The following is an 11010-nucleotide window of genomic DNA, read 5'->3' on the forward strand; positions in this document are numbered from 1 at the left end:
AAAAAGCATGAAGGAAGCTTAGACTTTTAGGATATAACTTGCATCTGTTCACTATGTTTATTTAACTTGAAGAATGTATGTTCTATCTAGTACAATGCTCACAGCTGCACACTTGCAAAAATTTCATAACTAATGTGTTAATTTTGAACTTGGTCTTTAGTTAGGCAAATATCTTGATGAGTTGCATCAGTCAGGGTCTTCATAACCATTTATTCCTCCTCTTTTTTATTATTATTTATTTATTTATTTATTTTGCTAAGCTTTCTCTTATTTCTGGCCATTGGCAGAATCTAAATTGTAACTGCTAGCAAAAAGGTACATTTCTGCTTGGTTTGTGGTCAGACTGACCAGGACTGAGTATAACACGTCTTCCTCCCCAGCACTAATGATTGCACCGTCTCTGCTCTTTCTGCAACAGCAACCCACAGAACCCAGTAACAACAGGAGGCAAAATGCAGTGAATTTTGGAGCAGTACTGGAAAATCAGGAGAAAGAAATCAAAAGGAGTGTGGAGAAAAATCTGGACAACCATATCATAATTCTTGTGCCAAATGTGTTGTAAATCACTATTTACTAACCTTTTTGTGTTTAGTGGAAAGAGATATTATCTTTACAATGCTTATTTAGTTGTATATGAACAATCACATATGCTCAAATATACAGTTCAGAAATGATTCATTCTAGGCTCAACATTCTGCCATTAAGACTTTGTACTTACCTTATGTCTCTTGCCAGTTGCTACATTTTCTTTAAGATCTCAGTTCTTTCTCATGTTACACATATGCCCAAATGAGCTTGTGAACTTTCCCAACATTGTTTTTTGAGCATAAGTTCTGTCCTAATGGCTCTTCCTATTCCTGATATACATAAAGAGTCCTTCAGAAAACATAGACTCCTTCTGTCATTCTCTGGGGTGACTGTAATTTTTTACTATTCCACAGCCTTTAAAACACTAATTAGACTCTTATCAACTTATTGATTGTAATTCTGAACCTTGGGTATTTCTCAATAATTCCTATATCACTAATCATTTCCTTGTGGAAACCGCACAGTCCATCACAACAGTCAAGAACATGAAAAACTGTAGGAAGGTAGCCAGCATGGTCAGGTGAGAGAAAATCTCAGACTGCTTTTACTTTACTAAACCCTGAAGCACTTGGGTCTGGCATCTCAAACAGTTTTGGGTAATTTTTTTCACACTGGTTATACGTTTACTGGGATGTGATTTTCAGATACTCTTGGCATCCAAATCTTGCTTCAAATTCAGCCAAGGTTTGGTTTGCATATTAATTATTCTAAATACATCAGAATACATCCACTTCCCATTCTGGTACCCCTTACAACTTTGAGTGTGTAGGCTTTTTTTCTTTCATCACCAAGAGAAGATACAAGCATACCTTTTTTTCCTCCCTGTGTACATGTTCATGTGCACTCATAGAAGTGCGTGTGAACATGCATGTATGTGTAGATGTTCTTTGTGAACATCCTTTATTTTCTGTCAATCCAAGACCTCAGGCATGCAAGTTCTTGTCCACTCTGAGAAATATGAGCCAAATTAATGATGAAATGAAGTACGCAAAGCATTATAAACCGTTGGAGGGATTTGACAGTGAGCTCTTTCTGGTTTACTAATTTTATTTTTGTCTTTCTGTGATCCTCAGTGTGTTTTTTTTTAAAAAAAAAAAAAGAGAGAGAGAGAAATTAGGGGGGAAAAAAGTGTTTCTGGAAAGTTAACATACATACCCTACTGGGCAGATCCTAATCCACCCAAGTCTCCTTAGAAAGCAATGAGCCAATAAATCTAAGTTAAATACTTGTAGTCCAAATGTTTAAAGCTCTACTGAATAAGAAGTTTTACAGATTCTTAGTGGTAACATACATTTCGACACGTGGTAGAAATTCTAGTACAAAACTGAGTCATTTTAGAGGGAAGAGGCAGGGGAACAGATTCTTGTGGCTGGGATCCAATTCTGACATTTTCCTCTTTATATATATATATATATATATATATAATTTTTTCTTTGGGGGGGGGGCGGGGAGGGAGGTGGAAGAAGTTCCTATGTAACTGGAAAACCTGATGGGACGACTTCCATATTATTTTAAAACAATGTTAAAATAATGTTTAGGGGTAATTGTTATAGAATAGGTATGGCCAGAGTAGTAGTAAATGAAACTATCCCAGGACTCATTATTATTTTAGTTGTTTAAATGGAAGACAAAGCTCAACATATTTTTTTCTCAAAGAATGTGCATGTCCTCAAGGAGTTAGAAATGTCATGCTATTCAGCTTGCTGTTTAATCAGACACATGAATTTACTAGTGTTGTGCAGTTTTTTCCTCATTCTTTTATCTTTTCATAGACTCATAGAATATCCCGAGCTGGAAGGGACCCATAAGGATCATCTAGTCCAACTCTTGGCACCACACAGGTCTGCCCAGAATTTGAGACCATGTGACTAAGTGCACAGTCTAATCACTTTTTAAATTCAGACAGGCTTGGTGCAGTGACTACGTCCCTGGGGAGCCTGTTCCAGTGTGCGACCACCCTCTCGGTGAAGAACCTCTTCCTGATGTCCAGCCTAAACTTCCCCCGCCTCAGCTTAACACCATTCCCGCGGGTCCTATCACTGGTGTTTACAGTGAATAGGTCACCTGCCTCTCCACTCCCCTTCGCGAGGAAGTTGTAGACCGCGATGAGGTCCCCCCTCAGCCTCCTCTTCTCCAGGCTGAACAGGCCAAGTGACCTCAGCCGCTCCTCATATGTCTTCCCCTCTAGGCCCTTCACCATCTTTGTCGCCCTCCTCTGGACACTCTCCAACAGTTTAATGTCCTTTTTGTACTGTGGTGCCCAGAACTGCACACAGTACTCGAGGCGAGGCCGCACCAGCGCAGAGTAGGGCGGGGCAATCAACTCCCTCAACCGACTAGCGATGCTGTGCTTGATGCATCCCAGGATACGGCTGGCCCTACTGGCTGCGAGGGCACACTGCTGGCTCATATTCAACTTGCTGTCAACCACAACCCCCAGATCCCTCTTTGCGGGGCTGCTCTCCAGCGTCTCATCACCCAGTCTGTACGTATAGCCTGTATCTGTACGTATTTTGAGACATTTGTTGACTTTTCTGCTCAGCCCGATTGTACGTCTATTTATAACAGATCCTAATGAAGGTGTAGAACTGACCAATACTTTTCTGTGCATTCCTGTCTTTACTTGAGAAGTCTTTTTTGTGTTTTGTTGTTGTTGTTCTTGTTTGTTGGTTTGTTGTTGTTGTTTTCCCCTGTATTTCTTCTTTCTCTGCCCTTTGTTTCCTTCCTCCAAAATATACTTTACCTGTCTGCCCATGTTAGGATGAACTTTGTTTTCAACAACAGCTTTCTGTTTCTTCTGGAGTAAAATGTGGTCCTAATTAGTTTGGGGTCCCTTTAGTGTTAAAGTATTACAGATTATAAAAAATAATAGCAAAGGCTAAAAGGGAAGAGTGATCCTGCATTCAAACATTTATGATCTATTTTTCAACATGGGATGCACATAAATATACTTTGGGTTAGATTCCAAGGTCAGTTATACAACTATACGTTAGATATAACTTCACTAGAGTTAAGAGAGCTGGTATTGATGTACACTTGGATAACTAAATCAGATTTTTTACTTTTTTTTTTTTCTCAAATAGTTTGATTCAAAACTTTCCTACATTCATGACTAAGGCTTTTGGGGATGGGGAAATGCAATCTCAGAAGTAATGTGGTTTTTGTTGTTGTGGTGGTTTTGTTTGTTGTTTAGCAAAAACTATAAAGTTATTAAAAATAAGTAAATCAAGAATAAAAGCTCTTTACCAGTTACTGTCTGGGAACACAGATTTTCCAATCTCCCTTTGAGATTCTAAAATGCCAATAAATAGACAGAATATATTGATCAGTGGTCCTGCCCTGAGCATATCTGGGACATAGGCTCACTCTCAGCTCATCTGTCAAAGCTGAGCTATGCTCAGTCATACCAGTTCTATTTGCACTTCACACTGGGAAGCAAAGGATCACAAGCCTTCCCTGTGAACTCATGAAGGGATGAGAAGTGTATTCTAAGTAAATTTTACTCGAAACTGGGTGAGAGGATGACTTGGAAAGCCATTAAGCTTGTTTCTTCACTCCCCAGAAGTCTTGTGCTTGACATTTTCTCCCATTGCTGCATAGAACACATCTTTCCTCAACATTCTCCGTTCTCCTTGTTACGATTTCCCCACCCTTGTGAGACACAAAAGCAGAGAGCCTATCATTAATCTTCTTTCACAAAGTGTTTAGGTCTATGAGATCTGGCTTTAATTACCAGTCATGAGAAGAACTAATTACCCTGCCCTAACAAAGTCAGGATGGAGGAAGGGGGTGATGTTGTGAGGATCTGACAGTGCACATCTTTGCATATTAGTTATTCCCGTTGCTACTTCTGTGTCACTTGAGGAAAGAAATAAAAAGACAGTATGCAGGAGTTTCTCCAAGTTTATAAATGTCTCCAAAGATACCTCTGTGGGAATTAAAGCTTTCCTTGTGGGAGTAGTTCTTGTACAGTGCAGAGCAAACAGATAGCACTTCAACAATAACTGCATAATGATAATGAGTTAGCCAGTGACTCAAAGCTAAGCTATGCTAACCTAAAATAAGCATTACAAATGTGGGAGTCTGTAATTCTGAACCAAAGGACAAAATATTTCACTGATTTAAATGTACAGAAGCTACTTCTCTCTCTATCAGCTGACGCTTGTTTTGGCCATATCATTTCTGAAAAGTTTCTTCTGAAGCCCACTTATGAAGTGGGCTGGTTCATGATACATTTAATATCTCCAAAATACACTACTTTGCTCTAATAATAATGTTCTTATTCAGAGTTGAAGTCAGAATGGAACACTGACTTACATATAAACACTCCACTGTGAATGGAGCTACAGCTTGTTGAAGGTAAAGCACTTCAGTATTTCAGCCAATAAAACCTGTTTTTTCTCTGATCCTTCTGTGTACCTAAATGAATTGACTGGGTGCTTTAAAACATCAAGTATAACACAGGAATAGCATTTGAAGGGAAGGATGTGTATGGCAACTTTATGTTACTTAGTAACGGGGACAATAACATTAAAAATGATAAGTGAAATGGGAGACATTCCAGGAAAAATAGATAATGTCTGAGCTTGCAGTGTAAACCGTCTTGCTGAAGGCCTGAAAAGGACAAAGAGGTCAAGACTAGAAAACAGTTCAGAACTTCTCAGGGCAATCTGGCATTTAGCTACAGTTGTTGTTGCTGTTGTTGCTGTTTTCTGGCTGAGAACTGTGGCACGACATGCCTGGCACAGATATGGCATGGCATGGAGGTCCTGTCTGACAAGCCACGAGCTGTGCCTCATCTTTCCCTGATCTCACTGCCTGAGCTGCTTCATCCTTTTGCAGTGGTCTCATCTTACTCAGCAGTTCTTCCTTAGCTGGGAGATCTGTAGCAGGGATGTTACTGATGCTTGGAAAACACCATATTGACAAGTATCATCAGTCACCCTGCTCTGCTTTGTGATGTTAAGGTATCTGAAGAAGTGTGAAACATAGTGTTAGCTAGCTGGGGTGCCAGAAGCAATGTATCTATGCTAATGGGCTGCTCTGTCTGGTTTAATAAATGCTTCTTCCTACCTAGTTTTAACAGTGATAGTGGCTCTTTTATTGCCCAGAATGCTATGCAACAAGCCCTGTTCTCTGTGTACAGTCACTGCAGAAGCTATCTTGCTATGCCATCACATCCAAAACACTGGATCACTTTAATTCAGTTTCTGGGTATTTTGTGATACATCACTAATTACTGCAAGGCTTTTAATGTTTGTTTACTTCAGTAAGACTTTGTTTCATTTACTCTGATTCATAACTTAATCTATGATGCAGAATCAATCATCTTTAATTGTCCCAGCTATGACAATTGCAATATGGCAATTACGAACATAGTGCTTATTTGGTGACTGTTACCACCCTCAGGCCCTTGTTTGTGGCCTGACTTTATCTGATTTCATAAGAAGGCCCACCCTTTGGGGACTTCAGTTCAGGGTCAGTAGCTTCTGGTAAGGGTAGAGGAGGAGAGACTGAATGGCAAAGTATCCAGTGTTTTTATACGTAAGTGGAAAAAAAATGTGTCGGCAAAGTTCTTAGTCTGAAATTATTTTTAATTTTTTTTATACAGCTAGGAGTTTTGGATTCCATAAACTATCTTCAGTGCTCTTGAATGTCTCCAAACATTACACCTTCTAGAGGACAGACAAACTGTTGAGGAGTTGCTGTGTCAAGAGTTTATGTTGCAGCTGACTCATTGCAACTCTCATGCATACATAAAAGTGAACAGAGAAAATTGTGTTGATTTGCTGAGTGCTATGCAATCCTTCATCCATCTGAAGTCATCATCCATCTGAAGTCACCTCCAATAAACACATTAAGTAACGTATTATCTAATACTTCTCCAAGTCTTATCAGTAATGAATGCTGTAAGTATTTGTATATTCAGGTTGCTGCTCAACCTTGTGTGACAGACCAGAATCACATTACTCTACCATGAATGGCTTGTAAGAGACCTGGGGCAGTAAGAGATGCAGATTCAGTGCACTGGAAGAAAAGAATGCATGTGTTACTGAGCTCAATAGTGTTCAGTTCAGCTATAGGCAAGCATTTCTTTTCTGCATTGTATGAAAGACTGAAAGAAGTTTTATGGGCTGTGTAATGTAGAACGTAAACCTCTCTGGTCATAATTGTCTATGAATTCCAGTCTAGGGATCCCCAGTCTATGAATCCCAGATAATTTGTTTTCTCCCCTCCCTTTCATGGGACCAATGGTCATAGGGAGTGGTGAGTTTCACACACACAGTCACTTCTTTAATTCCTGTGACTGAAATTCAGAGAAGTGCAAAAGACCAACCCTTCCTTGTCAGTCCAACTAAAGCAGCACGAGGAATGTGTGTATCTTCAGGAATGTGGTCCCTTGCAGCAGAAGGAAGTAGGTTTGCACAGATCAGTTAAAATTAAGGGGCTAAGTGGATTTGCAGGTATTTGTACAAAACAGGGAAGGAAAGAAGGAATGGAGAGAGAGAGAGAAGGAGAGAGAAATAGTTTAAAGAATCATTAAAAGGAGTAATGGAAAATGAAATGTTTAGAATGCCACATAATAGTCAAAAAGCAGTGAACAGAGAAGCAAACTAAAAGATTTGTAAAAGATTATTTATATATTTATATTTTAAAAAGAAAGCTAGCACTATATCACCAATGGTTTAAAATAATTTTCAAGCAGACACAATTACTTACTGTTCAACTTTGTAGTGTGTCTTCAAACTAAGCAAGCTAGGGAGCTTTGTTACTTTGAACTGGAAACAGTACTTTAAAACAGTGAGCTGTAATGCCTCAGAATTGAATTAGCTCTTCCATATTATAGGGCTATTTAAATAATTTCTTCAGTGTCAAAAAAATCTTTTTTGAATAAATAATGGAGCATATCACCACACCCATTCCAAACAATCCGTTCCAGAACAATTGTTGTCTCATTGAAATAGTTACTCCAATAAAAACCCTAAGCAATTTGATCAAGTGATTTTTATGCAGTATTAAAAAGGGTCAGTCAAAGCAATGTGGATGACTTCTTTATGAATATGTGTAAGAAATAAAATAGTAATTATGAAAACTAACAACTATGAAAAAAAAAAGATGATGCAGACAATTCATTGTAATTGTACAAACCATTTTTCACTCTGGAGTGGTCTAAACTGGTATAAACAGGCTCACTAGAATGCATAACATATATTGGGGGGGAGGGAGAGAAAGACAGAGAGAGTGTGCAGCTGTTTAATGCTCAACTGCAATGTGCGCTGCACAGTTTTGGAGAGGAAATGAAGAACATCTTTTCTCTGTGGAAACAAGTGGTGAATTTAAGAGGTCAGAATATTTTCACCCATAATGGTTTAGGACCAGGTCATCCATTTTAAGACTCTGCTCTTATAAATGAAGTTACATCAGATCTCTAAAATGACCAGGGCAGCGAGTCTGTTTCTTGTCTTTGTAAAAAAATTCAAAACAAAAAAAGCCATAGTTTCTGCAAATACTATTTGTACCCAAGGACAACTGGTAGGGTTTGGAAGAAAGGGTCTTAGAAGGCCCCAATCCCACCCCCTCCATCTCTCTGGTTTTCTTTGGGAAGAGGCTGTTCAATCAAAATACCAACCTGGCCTGCTGATGCTTGAGTCCTGAAAATATGTGAGTTGTGAAAGAAGGGTTCACAGCACAAAGCAGTCCCATCATGTGGTGCAGGAGCACTAAACAACAAGACCTATCACTCTGGTCAGAGTAAATAGCTTGTAGATGTGTCTATGAATATTAAACTCACTTCAAACAGCAGGGAGCAGGCAGCCTACTGTTTGAAATAAGAATGTGTGCTTACAAATCATCCACTATTGAGGGACTTTCCCCATCAGACTGCAAGCCAGCAGGCAATCTAATTTTTCCTTTAATGGTTCCTACAGTGTTGAACTGGCTTTCTTGTAAAATCCCATTCATTTCATCTCTGCCTGTTTTTGAAACACCACCCTAAGACCTTTTCTGACTATAAGGTGTGTGCAGAATTACAACTATGGTCATATATTTGCTGATTGTGGAACTGTGGGTTGTTTTCCTTTTTCCTTTTTCTTCTTAGTGAGAGTGTTTGTTTGTTTCATTTTTATTTTCAGGGCAATCCTATTATTCTTTTAATATTTTCTTTATTTTAATTATATTGTTTCACACTGGCTTTAGTGCCATGCCACTGAGAAGTAAAAAAGACTACTGTGGTTTACTAATTACCATTGTTTGATATCACACCATTTTCTGAATTTTCCAGGGAAACACCATAAACAATAACATCTGGGACACTAAAGCATAGTATCTCTTCCTACCAGTACTCATAGCAACACTGCTGAAACATGCTTTACAATTATTAACAGGGAGGAGGGGGGAGGGGGGGAAGGGCAGGAATTACTTCCCATCTGACCACCAATTGTGAAAAGATAGGTTTCTCAAGAAGGCATCTTGCTATTGGAAACAACCAGAGTTGTTTCACAAAAGAAAACACATGAACTTTATCAGTAATATCTTTCTTTGTATGATTTATGGAAGTCCCTCAGTATTTTATCATAGTTATTTTAAGCTGGCTGATTTGTTTTAAGGTTCTTTTAAAGAGCTTAAATATTAAAAGGGTAGTGAGATTCATCTTTTTTTTTTTTTTTTTTTCTCCAAAGCTCTCTCCATCAATAGGTATATTAAAACTAAAATCTTTAAGGAAAGTAACCTAACGCTTGATTATGCAAATTTCTTTCTTGGAAAACTCTGTTCTCTTTTTCAGTGATATATTTTTATATCACCATGTACTCTGTTAGCTTTCCAAGTTTATTTTTATTATTATTTATTTATTTATTTATTTTTCTTTATTACAAGCCAGCTATATGCTGTGCTAACACATCAGTGTTAATCTTTTAGTTAAACATTATCTGTTACATGAGCTAGTTGCTACAAAGTGTCTGTGTAGGAGAACTATATTTCTCTGTGTGAATTTTCTAGTTCGAATGGACTCCCGCCTTAATCTTGCTATACTAATTTAAATATATATATGCCAGCAGCAACCTTTATGTTCATCATTACATGTATAGTCATACAAAGCCTGTGTTTTGAATCTGCTTGACTGTGTGTTTAAAAAAAAAAAAAAAGGCAGAATACAAAATTCTGTAATTAATGTCAGGCTGTTTAACATGATATAGATATTTTACAGACATTGCAAATTATTCCACTGTGGTCTGGGTAGCAAAAAAGAATGGATCAAATTATTATGAATACAAGATATAAAATCATGACAATGAAAACAGTGCCTCTACTCATGGTTACAAAACTTATGAGATCTGCTTTTTAGAGCTATGACTGTATGCTATAGATAAAATCCCCAATCTATTCAGACCTGAATTTTTTGCCATTGTTTTTGATACAGCAAATATTTCACATTAGCAGTTGTACACAATGAACCTGTAGCCTATGGTCATTGTGATCATATTATTTACATGGTATCAAACAAAGAGGAGGTAGAAAGAAGTTTTGGTAAGTTGTGACAATGTTTTTCTTTATTGCCGATATTATTATATGGTCTTTCCGGGCTTTCATAGAGGAGATTCTGTAAAATAAATTGACTCCTCTTGACAAATATCAGCTTCCCCTCTCCAAACAGTATTTATCTGTACTTGCAGAACTCTCACATTAAGTAAGAATGTACGTGTAGACTGAAGAGCACAACGATTTTCTAGTAGTAAGATTCAATATCCTGTAAAGCACCCTCTCAAGGGAGAATATAGGAGACCCATTGCTTGAGTCATTTAAAACTAAACTGGACAAAGCTATAATACACTATAGGGAACAGCTCTGAATGAGGGGGGACTGTACTAGTTGATTTAACAAAATCTTTCCCATTTCTAGCTTCTATGACTTTGTAGCAACTTTAACGGAACACAAGACATGCAGAGCTTCCAAAATGGCTGAGTACCAATCCCAGAGCTGTTCATCTGGAACCACATTATATAGGTATTGTTTAAATTACATCAGAAACTAAGAGCTGTGCACAGCAGATATTTTACAGGATTATGATTCACAATAGGACCCTCTACCTCAGGGTATCAGTGCTATTGTCAAAATTTCCAGATCATGTTCTTTCTGAGTTCTTCCACTAATAAAACTGCAGAACCTAACTGTCAATCTTTACTAATATATCATTTTCTTTCGTGTTTTTCTTACTTTTCCCCTAAAACTACAAGACAGTAATTGTACAGAATTATTGAATTAATATGAGAAATAAACACTTATAATGTAGCTTTTAGCTGACTGATACATAAATACAAACCTGAACTGGTTTTGTTCTGGAGAAGCTTTATTTATCTACGGTGACAATTCACTTTTATTTTCACTTTAACACAATTAAATATAGTACCTGATCTAAAGGCTATT

The sequence above is a fragment of the Anser anser genome, assembly GCF_964211835.1.
Source record: "Anser anser genome assembly, chromosome: 2".
In the NCBI taxonomy this organism is placed as follows: domain Eukaryota; kingdom Metazoa; phylum Chordata; class Aves; order Anseriformes; family Anatidae; genus Anser; species Anser anser.